The sequence below is a fragment of the Schistocerca americana genome, chromosome 11 (assembly GCF_021461395.2).
Source record: "Schistocerca americana isolate TAMUIC-IGC-003095 chromosome 11, iqSchAmer2.1, whole genome shotgun sequence".
NCBI lineage: Eukaryota > Metazoa > Arthropoda > Insecta > Orthoptera > Acrididae > Schistocerca > Schistocerca americana.
Window position 1 is genome coordinate 145,031,903 of NC_060129.1, and position 12,214 is coordinate 145,044,116.

A 12,214-nucleotide genomic window follows, 5' to 3' on the forward strand; every position below is an offset into this window, starting at 1 on the left:
ACATCCTTCCGAATCTGTTTAGTGTATTCATCTCTTGGTCTCCCTCTACGATTTTTACGCTCCACGCTGCCCTTCAATACTAAATTGGTGATCCCTTGATGCCTCAGAACATGTCCTACCGACCGATCCCTTATTCTTGTCAAGTTGTACCACAAACAACTCTTCTCCCCAATTCTATTCAATACCTCCTCATTAGTTATGTGATCTACCCACCTAATCTTCAGAAATCTTCTGTAGCACCACATTTCGAAAGCATCTATTCTCTTCTTGTCCAAACTATTTATCGTCCATGTTTCACTTCCATACATGGCTACACTCCACACAAATACTATCAGAAACGACTTCCTGACACTTAAATCTATACTCGATATTAACAAATTTCTCTTCTTCGGAAACGCTTTCCTTGACATTTTATATCCTCTCTACTTCGACCATTATCAGATATTTTGCTCCCCAAATAGCAAAACTCCTTTACTACTTTAAGCGTCTCATTTCCTAATTTCCACAGCCTCACCCGATTTAATTCGACTACATTCCATTATTCTCGTTTTGCTTTTGTTGATGTTCATCTTATATCCTCCTTTCAAGACCATTTCGATTCCATTCAGCTGCTCTTCCAGGTCCTTTGCTGTCTCTGACAGAATTACTATGTCATGGGCGAACCTCAAAGTTTTTATATTATATATTATATTGTAGCTAAATGATAAAGGATCTTTCTTTCTATGTATTCGCAGCACATTACACTTGTCTGCATTAAGATTGAACTGCCATTCCCAGCACCATGCGTGAATTCCTGATAGAAGGTGACAGCACAGTACACCTAATATGAAAAACGTATGTTTTTGGGGGTGTCTAGATACTTTTGATCACATAGCGTTGTTCAATAATTGTCACCCAGTACGTAGGCTCAGACCCAATGAAAATAGATCAGCCGCTATTTCTACAGGGTGCACCAAAAATGTATACACACTTTGAACTGTCATAGACAATTTATTTCCCGTTCTACAAAGTTAAATACCTGTGATAAAGTAATGTTATGTTTCTTCAACCGGTGGCAGCAGTGCAAGGAGTAATTGCGACATGGCGGAGGTGCGTTTGACCTTTGAAGCGCGGGAGCAGATAATTAAGTGGTACTGGAAGTTTGAGAATGTAGCTGCGGTTCGAAGACAGTGGAGAAGTGAGTATGGAACAGAACCACCTTCAAGGTTAACAACTACACGTCTACGAGACAAATTCGAAATTCATGGAACACTGTGTGATGTGCATAAAGGTAGATCAGGGCGACCTCGTACAGCTACAAGTGATGATTTCACAACTGCGGTCTCGGAACTGTTTCAGCGTTCGCCTCAAAAATCTTCAAGGCAAGCGGCACGTGAGAGTAATGTAAGTGCCAGTAGTGTGCTACGCATTCTGAAGAAAGGCAAGTTTCGTGTGTACATTCCGAGGCTGGTGCAACAGCTAAGTGACGACGATCCAGATCGAAGGTTAGAATTTTGTGAATGGGTTCAGGAGATGGTGAGACGTGAACCGGGATTTATAGGTAGCATTTGGTCGGATGAAGCCCAATTCAAACTCAATGGAACTGTCAATAGGCACAATTGTGTGTACTGGGCTGAAGACAATCCTCACATTACAGATGAAAAGGCTGTGAATTTGCCTGGTGTAAATGTATGGTGTGTTTTGTCTGCAAGGGGATTCATTAGGCCTTTCCGCTTGGAAGGTACTGTTACTGGAGAAACGTACCTAACAATGCTTGCTGACTCCATATTCCCTGCCATTCGTGCATTATACGGTAATGATGAGTTTTATTTCCAACAAGATGGCGCCCCGCCGCACTATCGTAGGGACGTACGAGCATACCTGGATCACAATGTGCCAGGCCAGTGGATAGGACTCAGGGGACCAATCGAGTTTCCTGCACGCTCTCCAGACCTCACGCCGCTGGATTTCTTCTTATGGGGCAGAGTAAAAGATGAGGTGTACAAACGTAAACCACATAACCTGGACACACTTTGGAATGAGATTCAGGCAGTGTTCGCAGAAATCTCACGGGACACTTTGGTACGATTGAAACGTCCACTTAAAAAAATTATAAATGACTGTGCTTAAACTGACACACAATATTTTAGTGCAACGCAATCTGACTTTCAAAAATCCCTACAAAGGAATGGCCCTGACTCACAATAACCTATACCTTTCATGAATCACTTACCTCACAAAAATCTTCGTTACTCAACTAGTGCAATACAGCGTGCGCTTATACTGCCAGCTAAATAAAAGATTCTAACTACCGATAGGTTGGTTGGTTGGTTTGGGGAAGGAGACCAGACAGCGTGGTCATCGGTCTCATCGGATTAGGGAAGGAAGTCGGCCGTGCCCTTTCAGAGGAACCATCCCGGCATTTGCCTGGAGTGATTTAGGGAAATCACGGAAAACCTACATCAGGATGGCCGGACGCGGGATTGAACCATCGTCCTCCCGAATGCGAGTCCAGTGTCTAACCACTGCGCCACCTCGCTCGGTAACTACCGATAGGCATAGTTAGCAAATGAAAGATTTTGCTAGAGAACAAACAATGTATTTACCTTAATAGTGTTCAAAAGTCATATATATATATATATATATATATATATATATATATATATATATATCAGTTCATGACATCCAGTCTTACAAATTTACTGTCTCTGATGGACACACGTCCAGAACATTCGCTCTCAAAACTCCATCATCTCTCTCCCCACATCCACCACTGCTGGCGGCTCACCTCCAACTGCGCAACGCTACGTGCTGTTCACATCCAACTGCCCAACACTACAATAGCGACTATTCCAACAATGCAAACCAGCCACAGACTGCACACAGCACAGCCAGTGATTTTCATATAGAGCTCTACATGGCGTTACCAACATAAAAATCTAAACAGCCTACTTACATGAGGTACGGAATCAGTGGTGACTCGTACTCAGAAATGCATTGATGCTGAAGGCCACCAGTTTGAACATTAATCACATTTGCAAAGTACACTTATTTTTCCAATTGGACTTAAAGCTTTCCATTTCCAGAAATTTAACATTGCAGAACGGGAAATAAATTTTCTATGACGCTTCAAAGTGTGTATTCAATTTTTTGACGTAGCATGTATTAATGAACTTTAACTACAGCATACCTAAAAGACTAAATAATAACCAGAATTGCTAATCAATAAACATTAAAACATTTTCTTATCACCGACAACATTTTTTTCAGAATGAGATTTTCACTCTGCAGTGGAGTGTGCGCTGATACGAAACCACCTGGCAGATTAAATCTGTGTGCCGCACCGAAACTCGAACTCGGGACCTTTGCCTTTCGCGGGCAAGTGGTCTACCAACCATCTGAGCTTCCCAAGCACGACTCACGCCCCGTCCTCACAGCCTTACTTCTGCCTGTATCTCGTCTCCTACTTTACAAACTTTACAGAAGCTCTCCTGCGAACCTTGCAGAACTAGCACTCCTGAAAAAACAAAAGGATATTGCGGAGACATGGCTTAGCCACAGCCTAGGGGATGTTTCCAGAATGAGATTTTCAATCTCCAGCGGAGGGTGCGCTGATATGAAACTTCCTCGCAGATTAAAACTGTGTTCCGGACCGAGACTCGAACTCGGGACCTTTGCCTTTCGCGGGCACGTGCTCTGCCAACCACCTTTTTTTTTTTTCTTTTTTTTTTTTTTTTTTTTTTTTTTTTTTTTTTTTTTTTTTTTTTTTTTTTTTTGATCGTTGTGTTTGGTCGTTGCGGACGTCGCAAGACATCTTGTTCAAGTTCGGTGGTTGATCCTTCCACTCAGTTTTGTTGTTACAGAGCACTCTGACCGAACACGCTGAACTACCGTGTCAGCTAAACTGTGTGCCGGACCGAGACCCGAACTCGGGACCTTGGCCTTTCGCGGGCAAGTGGTCTACCATCTGAGCTACCCAAGCACGACCCACGCTCCGTCCTCACAGCTTTACTTCTGCCAGTTCCTCGTCTCCTACCTTCCAAACTTTGGTAGAGCACTTGCTCACGAAAGGGAAAGGTCCCGAGTTCGAGTCTCGGTCCAGCACACAGTTTTAATGTGCCAGGATGTTTTCATATCAGCGCACACTCCGCTGCAGAGCGAAAATCTCATTCTGGAAACATCCCCCAGGCTGTGGCTAAGCCATGTTTCTTAAATATCCTTTTTTTCAGGAGTGCTAGTTCTGCAAGGTTCGCAGGAGAGCTTCTGTAAAGTTTGGAAAGTAGGAGACAAGGTACTGGCAGAAGTAAAGCTGTGAGGACGCGGCGTGAGTCGTGCTAGGGTAGCTCAGTTGGTAGCGCACTTGCCCGCGAAAGGCAAAGGTCCCGAGATCGAGTCTCGGTCCGGCACACAGTTTTAATCTGCCAGGAAGTTTCAACATTTTTTTTTACAGGCGTTGTAGTTCGTGCAGCTGACCGGCAGTCGTGCAGCTAGGCTGGACTCGCGGGTTTTTTTCCCCCGGCACTTTGCGGTCTTCTGCGTGAAGTGGGTCAGCGAGGGATTAGCTGAGCCACTGCTAGGGGTTCCGGCAGCCGCCGGGCGCAGCACATCGCCACTCGGCCAGTCTCGCTGCAGCCGCTGGGGCCTCTCCGGACGACGCCTGTCCTCAACAAGCCTCGAACCCTGAACCTCGAACGTCTGACGCCGCCGGCTCGCGTATAACCCCACAGGTGAGTGTTCGGCACCCCGCCTCGCTGCGGCTGTTGCCGCCGTGACTTTGTGTACTGAGAAGATACTGCCTGCAGCGCCGTTGTAGCGTTGCTCTTGGTGGGGGGGGGGGGGGGGGCAAAAAGAAAAAGAATTGTTATTTAAACTTTTTTTTTGGGAAAAATGACGAAATAGTGAATATTTTGGTGGGCCACTTGGCAACAGATGGTTCAAATGGCTCTGAGCACTATGCGACTTAACTTGTGAGGTCATCAGTGCCCTAGAACTTAGAACTACTTAAACCTAACTAACCTAAGGACATCACACACATTCATGCCCGAGGCAGGATTTGAACCTGCGATCGTAGTGGTCGCGCGGTTCCAGACTGTAGCGCCTAGAACCGGTCGGTCACCCTGGCCGGCACTAGGCAACAGAATTAGGGATTGATTACATTATTATAATAACATACGTTGAGCATTAAATGCCTGAATAAGAGAAACATTATCTTTGAACATAGCTGCTAAGGTTCCGTGACCGTGTCAGAATTATATTAGAAACAGATAAGCCCTCGGTCACAAATATTAAGTCAAAATTGACCAGGTTTCGACGCTACTACGAGCGTCGTCTTCAGAATTAGACTAACTGTTCTAAAACATATTAGGTATATAATACATTAATGAAATTAAAGTTTGCACTGACTGGAAAAAGAAGCAGTACTTACAAGCCACATATTAAAAAAGATCTAAGCTGGAAAGGCGACGTCATGAATAGTTGTGAGAGAGATGGCGAGCCCTTAAGGGCTGCTTGAACTGTGAACATGGGTTACAACAAGACTCTCAAGAAACTTCCTGCCAGATTAAAATTGTATGCCGGACCGATACTCGAACTCGGGACCTCTGTCTTTCCAGGCAAGTGCTCTACCAACTGAGCTACCCAAGAATGACTCACGCCGCGTTCTTGCTGCAACCCTTGTTCACAGTACGATTAGCCCTTAGCGGCTCGCCATCTCACTTACAGCTATTCATGGCGTCGCCTTTCCGGCTTAGATCTTTTTTAATATGTGACTTGTAAGTATTGCTTCTTTTTCCAGTCATTACAAACTTAAATTTTATTAATGTATTATATACCTAATATGTTTTAGAACAGTTAGTCTAATTCTGAAGACGACGCTCGTAGTAGCGTGGAAACCTGGTCAATTTTGACTTAATATTTGTGACCGAGGGCTTATTTGTTACTAATAGAAGCATTAACGTTGATGTGCATTTTTATATTCGCGTTTAGTCATACCCGGAACAACACTAAGGGACCAGAAGATTTGTAGACTTCAAAAGAAATGCAACACTGTTGTGGTTGTGGTCTTCAGTCCTGAGACTGGTTTGATGCAGCTCTCCATGCTACTCTATCCTGTGCAAGCTTCTTCATCTCCCAGTACCTACTGCAACCTACATCCTTGAGAATCTGCTTAGTGTATTCATCTCTCGGTCTCCCTCTACGATTTTTACCCTCCACGCTGCCCTCCAATGCTAAACTGGTGATCCCTTGATGCCTCAGAACATGTCCTACCAACCGATTCCTTCTTCTAGTCAAGTTGTGCCACAAACTTCTCTTCTCTCCAATCCTATTCAATACCTCCTCATTAGTTATGTGATCTACCCATCTAATCTTCAGCATTCTTCTGTAGCACCACATTTCGAAAGCTTCTATTCTCTTCTTGTCTAAACTATTTATCGTCCATGTTTCACTTCCATACATGGTTACACTTAATACAAATACTTTCAGAAACGACTTCCTGACACTTAAATCTATACTCGATGTTAACAAATTTCTCTTCTTCAGAAATGCTTTCTTGTCATTGCCAGTCTACATTTTATATCCTCCCCACTTCGATCATCATCACTTATTTTGCTCCGCAAATAGCAAAACTCCTTTACTACTTCAAATGTCTCATTTCCTAATCTGATTCCCTCAGCATCACCCGACTTAATTCGACTACATTCCATTATCCTCGTTTTGCTTTTGTTGATGTTCATCTTATATCCTCCTTTCAAGACACTATCCATTCCGTTCAACTACTCTTCCAAGTCCTTTGCTGTCTCTGACAGAATTACAATGTCATCGGCGAACCTCAAAGTTTTTATTTCTTCTCCTTGGATTTTAATACCTAATCCGAATTTTTCTTTTGTTTCCTTCTCTGCTTGCTCAATATACAGATGCAACACTACACAATTAAAAAAAAGTTAGTTCAGAAATAATAGGAAAACGATAATGTTCCTTCTGCCTCATGCTGCGTTCGGCCCATCAGCGTGATCGTAATTTCTGGTGATGAAGTAACACAAAATAATTATCAATTGAGTAAATGAGGAGATGGAAATCATCAAGGTTAATTTACTAAAATGAACACACTTATCTTTAACACACTTTTTTTTTAATGCTACGTACCTTTTCATATTAAATTACATTAGATGACCATTGTGATTAAATACTTTTTTACATAACAGTCAAAATGTCCTCTTGATGCTGTCTGTTCGTAATCAGTTACAAGAAACTACATGTTTCCTGATTGGAAAAATAACAATTAGCATATTCACTCAAAATTTTCACATGAAATATAAAATACCGTTGCGGAACGCAGCAAGTCCGCGTCCGCCTTTCATGGAATCCAAACAGTAAAAGGTGAGGCGCCAAATGCCTCATTTGTCTTGAAACAACAGAATTCTTTTTTTATACCATTAATCGATACATGTACATAGAGATTTACAGGCACCGCGCAAGAACGGCAAAGATAAAGAATGCTATGCGATGGTTCATTTCTTTTACTTTACAGTTCGATAACTTTAGGCCATCAGGCGTTTACTATTGAGCGTATATTAATGTCTGTGAGGCGAAAATTACTAATATTACACCGTCTACAGGGTGGTCCATTGATCGTGACCGGGCCAAATATCTCACGAAATAAGCCTCAAACGAAAAAACTACAAAGAACGTAACTTGTCTAGCTTGAAGGGGGAAACCAGATGGCGCTGTGGTTGGCCCGCTAGGTCAAACGGATGTCAACTGCGGTTTTTTTTAATAGGAACCCCCAATTTCTATTACATATTCGTGTAGTACATAAAGAAATATGAATGTTTTAGTTGGATCACTTTTTTCGCTTTGTGATAGATGCCACTGTAATAGCCACAAACGTATAAGTACGTGCTATCACGTAACATTCCGCCAGTGCGGACGGTATTTGCTTCGTGATACATTACCCGTGTTAAAATGGACCGTTTACCAATTGCGGAAAGGGCGAAATCGTGTTGATATGTGGCTATTGTGATCAAAATGCCCAACGGGCGTGTGCTATGTATGCTGCTCGGTATCCTGGACGACATCATCCAAGTGTCCGGACCGTTCGCCGGATAGTTACGTTATTTAAGGAAACAGGAAGTGTTCAGACACATGTGAAACATCAACCACGACCTGTAACAAATGATGATGCCCAAGTAGGTGTTTAACTGCTGTCGCGGCTAATCCGCACATCAGTAGCAGACAAATTGCGCGAGAATCGGGAATCTCCAAAACGTTGGTGTTGAGAATGCTACATCGAGATCGATTGCACCCGTACCATATTTCCATGCACCAGGAATTGTATGGCGACGACTTTGAACGTCGCGTACAGTTCTGCCACTGGGCACAAGAGAAATTAAGGGACGATGACAGATTTTTGCACGCGTTCTATTTAGCGACGAAGCGTCATTCACCAACAGCGGTAACGTAAACCGGCATAATATGCACTATTGATCAACGGAAAATCCACGATGGCTGCGACAAGTGGAACATCAGCGTCCTTGGCGGGTTAATGTATGGTGCGGCATTATGGGAGGAAGGATAATTGGCACCCATTTTATCGATGGCAATCTAAATCTTGCAATGTCCTACGTAATGTTGTACCGATGTTACTACAAGATGTTCCACTGCATGACAGAATGGCGATGTACTTCCAACATGATGGATGTCCGGCACATAGCTTGCGTGCGGTTGAAGCGGTATTGAATAGCATATTTCGTGACAGGTGGATTGATCGTCGAAGCACCATATCGTGGCCCGCACGTTTACCGGATCTGACGTCCCCTGATTTCTTTCTGTGGGGAAAGTTGAAGGATATTTGCTATCATGATCCACCGACAACGCCTGACAACGTGCGTCAGCGCATTGTCAATGCATGTGCGAACATTACAAGGCGAACTACTCGCTGTTGAGAGGAATGTCGTTACACGTATTGCCAAATGCACTGAGGTTGACGGACATCATTTTGAACATTTATTGCATTAATGTGGTATTTACAGGTAATCACGCTGTAACAGCATACGTTCTCAGAAATGATAAGTTCTCAAAAGTACATGTATCACATTGGAGCAACCGAAAAAAAAAAAATGTTCAAACGTACCTATGTTCTGTATTGTAATTTAAAAAACGAACCTCTTACCAAATGGTCGTCTAAAATTGTGAGCCATATGCTTGTGACTATTACAGCGCCATCTATCACAAAGGGAATAAAGTGGTCCCACTAAAATATTCATATTTCTTTACGTACTACACGAAAATGTAATAAAACATGGTGGATTGCTATTTTAAAAAGCGCAGTTCATTTCCGTTTGACATATGGCAACGCCATCTAGCGGGCCAACCATGGCGCCATCTGGTTTCCCCCTTCAAGCTAGACAAGATTCGTTCTTTGTAGTTTTTTCGTATGACGATTATTTCGTGAGATATTTGCCCGGTCACGATCAACGGACCACCCTGTAAACCGTCTGTTTAAAAGTATATGAACACCTACTTTCCATTCAGTCCCTTGTTGGCCACACTGGTGTGGTAGTTGAAGACAGCAAAATGAAAGGTGAAGTTTTAAATTTCACGATCAAGAAATCGTTCACACTGTTTTGAGTTGTGCCAATGTACTGTCATTTGACCATGAGACAGACCCCCGTATGAATGACATGCACTATGGAAAGTATGCGGACACCCCCAGAAACACACGTCTTTCATATTAGGTGCATTGTGCTGCCTCCTACTGCCAGGTACTCCATATCAGCGACCTCAGTAGTCATTAGACATCGTGAGAGAGCAGAATGGGGCACTCCGCAGAACTCACAGACTTCGAATGTGGTCAGGTGATTGGGTGTCACTTGTGTCATACGTCCGTACGCGATATTTACACGCTCCTAAACATCCCTAAGTCCTAAGGCAGACATCTATCCAGACCATCACACAGGAATTCCAAACTGCATCAGGAACCACTACAAATACTATGACAGCCGGGAGGTGAGAAAACTTGGACTTCATGGTCGAGCAACTGCTCACAAGTCACACATTACGCCGGTAAATGCCAAACGACGCCTCACTTGGTATAAGGCGGAAAAACATTTGACAATTGAACAGTGGAAAAACTTTGTGTGGAGTGAGGAATCACGGTACACAATGTGGCGATTCGATCGCAGGCTGTGGGTATGCCTAATGCCTGGTGAACGTCATCTGCCTGGGTGTGTTGTGCCAACAGTAAATTTCGGAGGCGTTGGCGTTATGGTGTGGTCGTGTTTTCATGGAGGGAGCTTGCACGCCTTGTTGTTTTGGGTGGCACTATCACAGCATCGGCCTACACTACTGTTTGAAGCACGTTGTTGCTTCCCACTGCTGAAGAGCAATTTGCGGATGGCGATTGCATCTTTCAACACGATGGAGCACCTGTTCACAATGCACGGCCTGTGGCGGAGTGGTTACACGACAATAACATTCCTGTGATGGACTGGCCTGCACAGAGTCCTGACCTGAAACCTATAGAACAGCTTTGGGATGTTTTGGAACGCCGACTTCGTTCCAGACCTCACCTACCGACATCGATACCTCTCCTCAGTGCAGCACTCCATGAAGAATGGACTGCCATTCCTCAAGAAATCTTCCAGCACATGACTGAACGTGTGTCTGCGAGAGTAGAAGCTGTCATCAAGCCTAACCGTGGACCAACACCATACTGAATTCCAGCATTACCGATGGAGGGCGCGACGAACTTTCAAGTCATTTTCAGCCAGGTGTCCGTCTTTTCAGCACGTAGTACACGTCTCCACGGATACTCTGCGCATCACGCATAAGCGCCTGGCAGAAGGTTCATAGAACCATCTTCACGATAATTTATTATTCTACTCTCGAACAGCGTTTGTAAGAAACGAACAACTATGTATTTCCGTGATAGCTTTGATTTACCTTAATTTATTATGATGGTCGTTGCTCTGTACGTAGGTCCACTCGTGATTAAAGTTTCTTGAGAACATTCAGCCTCAACGAGAAACACCTTCGGTTTAACGATGTCTGCCCCAAATCCTGTATCATGTCCGTGACTCTACTCTATTTCTCGATAATACAAAACGAGCTGGTCGTCTTCGAACTTTCTCGATGTACTCCATTAATTCTATTCGTTAAGGATCCCACACCGTGCAGCAGTACTCCAAAAGAGGACGGACAAGTTTAGTGTACGCTGCCTCTTTAGTAGATCTGATGCATCTTCTAAGCGTACTTTCAATAAATCGCGCTCTTTGTCTCACCTTCCCCACAATATTTTCCTTGCATTGTTTCCAATTTCAGCTGTTTATAATTGTAATTCCTAGATATTTAGATAAAATCACCCCACACCATGGTTACGACAGTGGCACCTGTGCAGTAATCGTACTAGCTCAGTTATGGTGCAACATTTTATGAGTTCAAATTTATACCCCTCATCTCCCCCCCACCCTCCCGCCCCAAACAGAAATGTGCCCCTGTGCTTCGTGGTACAATCAGTCTATGTCTTCCTCTTGTTATGTTCAATTTATTCGTTTATTACTGGCTGTAACAGCAATTTGTACTTACACCATTCTGTAATTTCCCCAAGATAGACTGATGATGCCTAGAACAGGCGAAACGCGTCACACGTGTAGATGAAATAGACCTATTTTGCGCAACAAAGATTTTTTTTTTCTGTTGTAGATATGTAATTGAATGTGCAGCATTTAAATTTGACTGATTTATCATATAACCTAAGTTTAACGGATGACCTCACGTTTTTCATTGTTATGGTCAACTGCCAATTTTCGCACGATACAGATGTCATCGTCTCCCAATTGTTCTTCCACAATACACAGCAGACAATGCTGCAAAATATATTGATACCTTTCGGTTATCGTAGGCATCACTCTACAATCCAGTCATCTTCAGGTGAGCCATTGAAGACTTCTTCGATGGCTCACTTGAAGATGACTGGTGGTGTCCAGTTGAAATAGACTTCTTTAATGACTCACCTGAAGATGACGGTCAGTGACCAGTTGAAATAGACTTCTTCAATGGCTCACCTGAAGATGACTGGCAGTGTCCAGTTGAAATAAACTTCTTCAATGGCTCACCTGAAGATGACTGGCAGTGTCCAGTTGAAATAGACTTCTTCAATGGCTCACCTGAAGATGACTGGCAGTGTCCAGTTGAAATAAACTTCTTCAATGGCTCACCTGAAGATGACTGGCAGTAT

General features: G+C 43.5%; 1 protein-coding gene across 1 annotated transcript in view; it reads left to right on the top strand.

Moving 5' to 3' along the window:
• The first annotated feature begins 4,569 nt into the window (after positions 1-4,569).
• The window catches only part of LOC124553889 (guanine nucleotide-binding protein subunit beta-2), a 163,856-nt gene continuing 156,211 nt past the window's right edge, over positions 4,570-12,214 (top strand). The window contains exon 1 of the mRNA XM_047127905.1: positions 4,570-4,706. The gene's annotated coding sequence lies outside the window, so the exon portion shown is untranslated. The remainder of the gene's footprint in view (positions 4,707-12,214) is intronic.